Source organism: Lingula anatina, chromosome 1 (assembly GCF_051362555.1).
Source record: "Lingula anatina isolate TDL-2025a chromosome 1, LinAna3.0, whole genome shotgun sequence".
Classification (NCBI taxonomy): domain Eukaryota; kingdom Metazoa; phylum Brachiopoda; class Lingulata; order Lingulida; family Lingulidae; genus Lingula; species Lingula anatina.
The window spans coordinates 54,404,860-54,416,628 of NC_141767.1; the positions used below are offsets into that span (position 1 = coordinate 54,404,860).

The following is an 11,769-nucleotide window of genomic DNA, read 5'->3' on the forward strand; positions in this document are numbered from 1 at the left end:
TCAATTGCCATTTGTGAGTTAGCATACATAGACCAAGGCTAAATGTTCTGTTCACTCTTCACTATACTTGAATACATAATTGTGTTCGAGATCAAACTAGCCAAATGACAATAATGAGGCCAAAGTATTTTTACAATTTTACAATCGTCACTGAGTCCCCATTTTTGTCCGCTTAAAAAAGGGTAAACATTCTTTATTTAAATTTATTACTTTGGCTTCTCTTCCGCGATTGAGATTTATATTTAATGACTAGGAAGAATTGTATAGTAGGGCCTACTACCGTGCTATAGTTACATCTCAATTTTTAATAGACATGTAAACTTTTGCCTGGCGTATACTAATGTACCCTAGTGTATATAAGCGAATTTAGCCTAACGTATACCTTCCACATCTTCATCACAGTTGTTCAAGATAGCCGTTTTGTACCATCCAGTTGGCAGTTCAAAATTGTCAACAAAGCAGTGAAGCACCACAGATACGTTACTCATGCGCTCATCTACGGTACTCATACAGTCAGTATCACGTTATGCATACGCTCGCCATACACCGACAACCGTTTGAGGAACGTACTGTTAGGTTAACATATATTTAGCGGTTCTTTGTATGCCTAGCGCATCTGAAGCTTAAGGGTTACTTATGCTCCTACACTGCTCTACGTTGAAAAACAATTGAACATGCCAAAACATTTATCCGCCTCTGCGTAAACGTACTTAGAGCGCATTCTCAACGAATTAAGCCAGGCTTTACAAAGCCGGTGACCTAAAAATGGCGGACGTACATGAAAGAAAAACCGCCTAATCTTTTAATAGTCTCTCCGCCTCCCCACACGTCGTCCCTGCGGCTTTGTAAAGCCTGGCTTAATTCGTTGAGAATGCGCTCTTATACGACGTAAGTTCAACGAACCTCTTGCATTTGTCTTCGTCTGAATATTTTTTCTCATACGTTAGAACGGTTAGTGCTAAAGGCACTGTCACACCTTGCGTATGGCCTCAACGTATGAGAAAAATTACCGATACTTACGCTATGTGTGACGGAGCCGTAAAAGCTATAGTGTGACAGTACCTTTAGTGACATACACTGTAGTGTGACAGCCCCTTTGGGTGTGACTAATTTCATATGTCAATCTTAACTAAAAACTTATTTTTGACAGATTGCTGTGACAAATCATTCTCAATCACTTTAGTTTATTGGGTGTCTTGAAATGCTCATATATCTACCAATATATCGACAGGAAGCATCAAGAATTTTAACTGAAGTTGCATTGACTGCCTTAATTCTTCCAAAATATGAACCCGCACCTTTGGGACATGTCGGGAGACATGTTATCACACCTGTCCGTCAGTCATTACGTCCATCCGTCCGTCCGAGCGTTTGTAATTCCCGCTATCTTGTCCTACACCAAAAGAGTGAGTAAGTTGAAACTTTGAGAATTGGTAGACCTAGCATCATCGGAACTTCGGAGTTTTGGTGTGCCAAAGATTCAGCTTTCCTGGGATGTATGATTGTATTGTTTTCATCGATATTTTTAATATCATGCTGTAATGATGAAGTTTATTTCCAATTATTATCATTTTTTCTAATTTACTTAGTGAACAATAAAACACTGTGCTACGCATGAAATGACATTATATCTAATGGCACTTTCACAAACATAAGCCATCCAAACCACAATGGAAAAGATATTTTCTAATTTTGGGGCACTTTACAGTAAATGCGTGTGTAAGTACATACATGCAATCGCAAATAAAAACCTCCATGCATGCAACTGATTTGCAAACATCGGGCGTCAATGATTTGACATTCTCATTCACAACAAATTTCACGAAAGATGGAACATAACCATTTTAAAAGCAGGTGAGATGAATAAAGTTGCATGCACATTTTAAAGCAACTTTAGATATAGTTTTACCACTTAAGAAAAATTATTTGTATACTAGTACATTCTCTTGTCTTTTTAATGCTGTTCTTGTGCTCATCAAATACACTTAAACATATTTAATCCGTGATGTTCATGCTATATCGAATTTGAAAAGTTGCATGCAAGCGGTCGGTTTTGCAGTGCGTAAAATGAGGTCACACCCAATGGATCAAAATGTTACCATCAGGATACAAGACTCACTGTCTTTCCTGATATGCTAGACAAAAACCACCCAGTCCGTTCAGAATGAGGGCAAATTTCCACTAAAACGCGTTTTTTCAAGGCCCTTAGTGGACACCAAACTGGTTTTAGCAGGTTAGAATACCACATGACCTCTGAGGAAGTCATTGTAAACAGCAAAACAGCGTCGTCTCTTTGTCTAATGAATTGAGGACCATGATCGTTTCTGGGTAGAACACTGAAACCGCTTAACTTTCTTTATTGAGGTCAGATTTCACCTGTACCGCTAAACTAGTCAAAACAGAGTTTACAGATATCCTGAAGAGGTCTACATGTACGACGAAGCGAGTGACGCGTCTAAAGTGACTAGGGTCATAGACAGCGTCAGTATTTGGAGTGGATACCACATTGGTGCCATGGTAGTCATCAATGAAAATCTGAACCAGATCAAATAAAGAAAGATCTGGGAGTCACTGGACTATCATTTGATAGGGGGCACCTTAGGAACAATTACAGGTTGCATGATGAGATTGTCGGTTCACACAGAGCACTTTTAATAGCAGATAACTTGCAGAACCAAGGGAATGTGCAGCTACCTTAGTCATAAATACCCTGGTACTGTAGCTATATGTAGTTTTGCAGGACATATAGATATAAAAAAAATATTACTTTTACACATTTTGAACACGGAGTTTACATTTTTTTACTAAATGTTTTCTTGTTAAGCATTTCAGAAGACCAAGGGGCATGCTGGTGATCACCCTTACTCATTGTTTATATTTCTACAACGCACGGAAACTTATTAAGGTAGATCGGTCGTTACGTAATTTGACGATTTGCGCAATTTCAGCGCATCGTCAATCGTCTCTAACGACACTTTGGTCTGTTTTATCAATTTGAGGGAATAAAACAGTTATCTATAAGATAAACACACATTATCAACTTGTATGTAACTCTGTATGATCGATACAGATTTTCAACAACGTTTGTCGACTATGATTCTATACGACAACTGTAGCACGTTCATAGACTTGCCCTTCAAGAAATCGTCGGAATAGCTCCATCTCCAATTTGATTTGGCACTAGAAAATGTATGACAGCTAAAGCTCACAAATTATGCAGTAGGTGCTATATCATGTAAAGAATAAGTGTTGTAAATTCCAATCAAAGCGGCTGCGTACATTTTGAGGTAGAACGCCCTGAATGTGCTGCATACCGTAGCTTAGATTTCGACGAAAACCGGAAGTGCGTCGTAACGCCACTCATTTGGACTTAGAGAAATTTGGGCTGAGGAATATTTCGTAGCTTATACAAATGTTCAGAAAATGGCCATACAGCTTGAAGAAAATTCACTAATCAAAATTGAAACTGCGTTATATTATACAGAAAAATTGTGCACTTCTGACCTTGACTTGTCAGTGTAAACAAAGTGTACTGAACGCACCGCAAGCAAGCACGTGAATGCCGCATTTGATACTTTGTATCAGACGCTTCATTTTACTTGACAACACAGTGTTTACGATGTCACGTTCATGTTATAACAGCGACAACAATAAACTATTTTCATATGCATGAGTATTTCCCTTATTACTCTCTTCAATAATTTTGTTGTAAAGTTAATGGCTTACACCTCATCAGTATGACAAATCTGAAAATAGCTGAGTATACTCACTTTAACTGTTAAACATAATGAAATTTTTAAATGTACTTAGATGTCTCTCCACACACACACAAAACAAGAAATCATAAAAAATAATGCTTTAGTGAAAAAACACCCATTTTCCCATTGATTTGAATGGGGATTAGTGCGTCACGCAGGGTGTAATGCGCTTCAACTTGGCGTAGTTCTCTTATTTGGTCGGTGACCCCCAATTTTTTTTGCAAAATTTAAATGTACTTGGAAGCTTCTTTACACAAAAAGTTTTTTTAAAAAATTCAAACGTCAGAAAGTCATAAAAAATAATGCTTTAGTGAAAAAATACCCATTTTCCCATTGATTTGAATGGGGACTAGTGCGATATGCAGGGTGTAACATATCTGGGCGTAGTTCTCTTATTTGGTCGGTGACCCCCAATTTTTTTTGCAAATTTTTAATGTACTTGGGTGTCTCTTCAAACAAAAAAATTTTTTTAAAAATTCGAACGTTGGAACATGTAACGACCGATCTACCTTAAGTACCAGTAGAGTTCACATCTAGTAAACCAACGGCCAATCATACACCTACAGGATTGATAAAAATGCCATAGCAAATTCACGGATTCGGGGCAATTCAATATATCTACTGCTTCGTCTTGTTGATCCGTTTAACCATTTGTGATAAGGAAGTCAGCCTTTTTCTTTTTTTTTTTCTGAACACTGGATTGCTAATCACAACTGTCGTCTAAAAACATGAGCAACTCACCAACTCGGTCATTATCAGACTAATGGCTTTAAGGTTTCTGTCTCGGTTATTGATTAGGCCTTCTATACGTCGTATTCTGTTATATTGCGCTGTTTCGTAACGTCTCTAGCAATATGTACTTCTATCTAGAGCGTGTTTTGAAAGCACCGTTATAGAGAACATTTTGAAGAGTTTTAAAAGAAAAAAGAATTATAATGACAGTAATTGATAGACAGAGTCTGTCTGACATGAGCAGGTTGTGTGAAGCTTAATATTTGCATATTCATGATAAAGTTAATCAATTTTGGAGTCCACAAAGATTATTTTCATTGTTTAAAAAAAAAACAAACTTAACAATCAATTTAACGGAACAAATTATTTTAGGATGCTAGAAAGTAAAAAACAAACTGATGATAATTGTCAGACTCATCGTCCCACCTCTTCACCTATATATATCCGATCTCATTAAACAGGTTCAAGCAAAGGACAGCATCTTGTTCCAATTAGTAAAGGTATCGGTCATAATAGAGTTCCATCTCTTTCAATAACCCTATTAACCAAAGTGAGCTGTCGCTTTGGGAATGTGGGTAACTATACTGTAACTTGTGACCAGAAAGCTCTAACGTTTGTTTCGGGCAAAAAAGTAATTCGTCTGGGGAACTTAAGTGTGAAATTTTTTTCTTTAGACAAAGGTCAGCCTATTGCGCTGAAAACATCAAACTTTACAGTTTTAGAGTTGGGTGTCTGTTGAATTTTCAGATTTATTTGGTATTAATTTTCAATCAGTATTAAATTGTAATCGATTTATAAATGCTAGTTATACATGTAGCCATATGGCTTAAAGCATAAAAAAACATTGCTAACTTAATATCCGGTGATTTGTCATGAATATGTCCATGATGTCACAGAATATTGTTTGAAGCCTCAGGATGTGTTCAGGACTTCCTGAAGAGATAAAAAATGTTTAGTTTTGACATTTTGAAGAAGACGTTTGATTGCAACTATTGCAACTATAATTCTCTCTATAACCTGTGACTTCTGCAAACAGTTGGCAGATTGAGATTTTTTTTAGGATTACAATACATATACATTCCTCAGTGTGACCCTGACGCTATTATTGTCATTTATTACCTTAAAAAAGCCTCGACTGTGGCTTCAGCGAGTCTGTATATTTCAACATGTAAATGACGCGTAGGGACAAGAAGAAGCATCCCGCGTAGGCTAGAACTAGACAAAGAAGAGCCAATTGATTGTCTATCGATATAAGTAAACTAAAGCCTTTATTAAAACCTCTCTTTTCTATCTTCACTCCCACGTGCTGATAAACATTTAACTGCTTCCTTTGACAAATGACAGGCGACAGTGTCAGACAACAAATAGTCAAGTCACTTATAGTTAATTTGGTCCTCTGGTGACACAGTAACAAAAGCGGCTGTGGGCGGAAAAGATATCGTTTTAAATAGCATACCACTGAGAAATACCGGTGCCAAACGGCATCGTTTCATATTTTCCGAAAAATGATATTTGAACGGATATTTTCTGCTTTCTTTCTGTGCTATTAATATGGCCCTGTGACATCTGAATAAGTATGCAATTACGCGCGCATCCATACATGGGAGTGACAGTGATGATTATGCGGACCTTTATAAACTGGAGGGACAAAGAAAAAGGTCAATTTTCCACCAACATTTTGAAGAAGATGCAGCCCTAAAGTTTTTTTTTTTTTTTTTTTTTTTTTTTTTTTTTTTTTTTTTTTTTTTTTTGCTGAACAACAGATTAATTTGGTTTATGACTTGGCATGTCGACTTTATTTTAATCGTATCAGAAACTAGTTGAAGTGGTTTATATGCGTTACTGGAAATCTCAATCTAAATTTTTTTTTTTAAATAAAAGAAAGTATTTTTGAAAGACGTATTTATTTGTTTTTTTTTCTATTACAATTATGAGTGCTCGTTTCCGAGAGATGACAGCGAATCAGGATTAAAGAGATCCATAACAACCAGGCATATAATGGAAACAAGCAATATGCTTGTATACACGTACAGTGTATATGTATTTAGCCATCCAATGTGCTGGTATATATTTATCTTATTTATAAGTTGCCAGATTATTTAATAATAATATACATTTTTTAAATGTGTTCTTCGCGCATTTATCAAAAGGGTTTTAATCGAGATTTTTCATTTAAACGTGTATGTTGCAAATTATATGGTAGCAAGTCATACTTTCAGAAAAATGATAACAAAAAGCATCGTCTTCCGATTCATCAAAAAATTGGACCATTCGATCATGCTGTGTTGAAAGAAAACCTGAAGAGTACAGTGATTAATTCCTGAGTAAAGATTTATGTTTGTGGAAAATATCCATGCAAGTGGGAGAATTGATAACGTGACTTTCACATTAGCTGATGGTAGCAACCACTATCTGCGAAAGATAATCTTAGTGGCAGAAAAGGGTCACTGGCAGCCAAGACATTATACATTGTACATTGCATCTACCTCAACGCCGTTTATCAGGTATCTCTTTTTGAAGAAAACCCAAAAGTGCGTTGAGTACTGAGTACATGTGCGTTGAGTACATGTTGGTAAGAGAATCCTGGGCTCCGTATCTTGAAAGATTCGCTATGTTGCGCACGTGCGCACGTGCACAAGCGTCTCGATCTCATGGCCCCGTATCTCGAAATAGAATCGGTCATGGAATCGAGACACTTGCGCACGTGCGCAACATAGCGAACCTTTCGAGATACGGAGCCCAGACTTTTTGTGTCTTTTACCAGAACACACAAGGCACTCAAAATGATGTGCATGGAGTATGTAAGAGTATGAGTTTTGGTTTTCTTTGTCCCAAATGTGTCATTAAATATGACCCCGGCACTGTGCTATATTGAGTGCACCAAATTCAATGAGCACTTAGCCGCCCGATACACACGAAAATCGCTGCCGCACTTCACTCGCTACTCTGCCATTATTTATGACCCCATTCTCTTCCAAACCTCTTTAAAGTTCGTTTAATTGCAGCCTAAGTCGACGTCAGCTCTGATGTTCTTCATTTTCGTTAATGGTGATCATTTAAACAAATCATCTTTCAACAATCATTAACGAGGTACTATACTGGTACAATACTGTACAACATGTGCATTTTCTATAGTGCCGGTATCTCACGGAAAATAATAGACAAGCACTAATTGTATTATCAAGAAATAAAACCTTTTGGATGGGCACAATTTACGGATCGTCTCCGGGTATTGGAATCAACACTTTTTACCAATGAGGGTACAGATCATTAGTCTTATGAGTTTCAGTTGTGGTGTAACAGCATGTGGTGATAGTTATGTCATTTTCAGTACTAAAGCAGAGAGCGCTAGGATCTAACGGCACTTCTGATAAGATTAAAGGGAAGGCCTAAGAGCATAACTCTCTTGCTTCAAAACGAGAGGAATGGTTTTTGCTAACATATATGCTGTACATGTATATTTTATCTTAAATCAATCGAAGCTTGAAATAGGTATAGGGCGATTGACATTGTCCATGGGATATTGAAGCTGTGAATACATGCACTTGCTATTGTGGTGAAACAGCATGTGGTGATAGTTATGTCATTTTCAGGACTAAAGCATACGGTATATGATACCCGTCACACATGCCGAAGCTTTACGGAAATTGCCGAAGGCTACAAAAATGCCTTCAAAGTATACTTTTAACAGTTATCATCAAATTCAAACAATGACCACTATCTTCCCACTGCCCTAAGATATTGCTAGCACCACAGTAGTCAACAGATCTTTGTAGTTTGGGAGAAGACGTGAAACGGAGACTTCGGGGATCTGCTATGATAATATAGATTAACTCTCGCGCTACTCTATTTTTCACGTATCATTGGAATGGCACTTAAGATTGCTTGGGTGTTTTTTAAAGGTGTATTGTTAGGTGGTGACAGTTACTCGTAGGTACGGATTTCCAAAAAAACTTATCATACCACTCAGAAAGTTCATGACTGAATTGTATTAGCGAAGAACGATTGTTTGTTAATGGAGAAGGCTGAGGCAAAGCTCATACATATTTTGATTCACTGCTCGTTATGATGTGCATTGCGATCTTGATTGCACACTTTAAAGGAGTGTGGACGCAGTAGTACATGTACAAGTACATTCCTTTAAATAATGGCTTGTTATTTACTTCCTGGCATGTCGGTGTTAGTGCACTGTTTGGTTGTGCGCCGCGTCACAATGAGATGGGTTACAGTGTTACCGGTAGTAAGCATCCGGTTTTCAAAAGAATATTTTCAAAAGGCTATAACGGTTTATGTTGTGATGATCTATTTATAAGACCTTTATGAGTACGACTGAGTCTTATCTGCTCCAACAGGTGTACTTTTATCATTGAACTAGTAATACCGAGTTGCGCTATTTAAACAAATTTAGCATATAGGCAGTCTCGTTTTTTCAACGTCTCGTTTTAACTACATCATTTTTCGTGGTGTCTTATGTTATAAGACTTAGTAAAACATTAAAGAAGGTCATGGAGTTGACATCATAATGAAAACTTGAAAATAATAGCGTCGGTGCTTAGGGCACAATTTATGCATATTAAAGTTTTATTGGCATCGAAGAAAATACCCTAATTTAACCCATTTATTAGAAAGTACAACGCTTCCACATTGAACTACAGTAATTCTCAAAAACTGATGAGCAGTTTTTCAATAATAAGGGATATTTCCACCATGGTGGTCAACCACAAGTAAACATCGTCGGGGCATGGTTCGCCCGTTCTCTCTGTAGACTCCTCTCCACAACTCTAACTTGTCCTGAACCGGTGGGTTGCGGATGTTTATCCTGCACCAGATTCTATTTCATCATCATCATTAAACGCAAAAACGAGATTCATCCGTCTAAATGATCCGTCTCCAGCATCTGATGCTATGGCTTCTTTGGCACATAGCCTATTGGTGACGAACCCTGTTATGTTTGGCTGCCAGATTGTTTGTGCACAGAACGGCGGTATCCCTCAGACGTTACCCGACAATTCTGAGGGGAACCTGGCGTTGTACTGTCATCTGGCCAAATTCTCTGACTCGTAATGTTTGTTACAAAATTCACAGTTATGTTGAACATTACATAAGCCGGCTATTCAGCAATTGAGCGTTAGCTATCTTTGTGCTGTTATTACTAAGGTTGTTAGGGTAGTTAATGCATTACTAAAAAAAATGGTAATTACACGAGTAGACATTGGCACAATTGTGTTGTGTATTAAGCAGACTGAAATAAAAAGGAAACAAAAACAATTTTTCTGTCTTAATGTTATACCACGGTTCTCATGGGACCTTAGATGTGGTTAAGGTGATGGATTGCACCGATAATTGTTAGTGCAAACAGACGCTAAATGGTCGTTTTATGGATTGTCTGATCAAACCGTCTTAAAGTATTTTTACCCAGATACTGTTATCCTGTTTTTCTACTCCTACTCATTGTTTGAGTCGACCCGTACCGCCTTACATTGAATCTCTGATACTGAATACACGTTCATATCTGTGGAAAGCAATACACGTAATGCTACACCAAGCTAATTTGTTGAGTGAGAGGGAAATGCCAAGAAGGGAGGAGATATGTAAAATTTCTTGTTTACGTGACGACGCTCGTGAAATATAAATCACAGCAACAGCTCTGTTTTTCATGGGAATACGTTCGCCTAAAAGGTATGCTTTATGGTACATGCGATAACATTCTCATTCAAAGGAATCATGAGTAGATGGGGCATTTGTATAGTAATGCCAATGATCAATGTATTAAGAGCTTTCATAAAAATGCATGCTATAAAGACGCTCCACCGACTATCGTAATATCCGTCACACACAAAACAATTATGGTCCATGGTTTCTATAGCAACAAATTGCTTCTACCTCCGAGCAACCGGTGTTCTTGCAGAAAAAAGCCAAATAAATTTTCATAAGCAAAATAGCGAAAATTTATTCGAATTGTCAATATCAAAACAGAAAGTTATTTCCAATCCAAGTTTACTTAAAAGTACGAACACTGTTAATGTTTAGCGTTGTGCCTGTACAGTTGTACATTCAAGTCAGAAAAAGTTATCTCCAATCCAAGTTTACGCAGTAACTGTTTAGCATCGTACACGCATGGAAAGTTTTGATATCAGTTACCTACGGTAATTGCAGCAGTTTTCAGGTTGATGAGTCGGGTGTTAATCTGCTCACAACGATAAAGGGAAATTAGTTGCCTGTAGCGATATCTACAGCATATCGATACTAGTACAGTGTATAATATTGGCATAAAATACTGCAAAAAGAAATATATTCACGTGAAATGAAAGACTTTTGGCAAACATTTCCCTTCACATATGTACCGCATTTGTTCGGTGAGGTCACTTAAGTTTACCAAATACGGGGTTAATTACAGAATAGAATCCTTACAAGTTATGGCTGCAATTCATGGTTTTATTTCAACATATGACGGGCATGTTTATTTAATTTATTCAGGTGTTCCTTCGGTGCTGTCACCTCGTTTGTGCATTCGTGCAAAATGTTTTATATTTTTAACAAGTGCCTCAAATAATGAATGTTTTTATTGAAAAGAAGAGATCTGTAAATTTTAATGAAAACGTGTCTGTTATTGTTATTTCTGTACTTATTCAGGTATGTTGACCGGGCAATAAACAGTACGTACATCTACAATAACACAAGTTTTAAAATATTTTTTAAAAGGGTTTTGAATTACACTGTTTTCCATCAACATTTCTTCCAGAAAAATCTTTCTCGCCTATATAAAGCTACAATCCGTTCCGTGGGTATTGTTTTAAGCTTAAGATCCATGCCAGGCTTTCTACGTCTTCACATCAGTACTTAAAAAATTTTCTTTTAACTAGTCATTTTTACAAACCTTGGTTACAAAATTAAGGGCCAGCAAATCGCTGCAAAGACAATGTACAACTGACCGTTAATCATGTGTAATAACAAAATTGGGTTGACAAGTGAACGACAATGTTTTTGATTTAATCGTTTTGAAAACATTCTGACAAACCGTTTTGGGCATTTATTCCATCGTTGTCTTCATTGAACCAAAATATGGTTGTCATTAATATACTTTCACGTATCTTTGCACTTTTGTTTTAATGCATTGTAGAATCGCTTTGAACACATCGACGTCGTAGGATAATCGATACATCGGGACCGATAACGGATTCTAATTTTGGTTACATACTAGATACTTTTTCCCATTTATTACAATAGTGCCCTTTTGTGCTACTCTCTGATTGCTTTTGTCCTATATTTAGCTATTTCA

General features: G+C 37.1%; 1 protein-coding gene across 2 annotated transcripts in view; it reads left to right on the plus strand.

Moving 5' to 3' along the window:
- The window catches only part of LOC106170776 (gonadotropin-releasing hormone receptor), a 44,175-nt gene that overhangs the window by 13,793 nt on the left and 18,613 nt on the right, over nucleotides 1-11,769 (plus strand). The gene's annotated exons all lie outside the window — the stretch shown is intronic.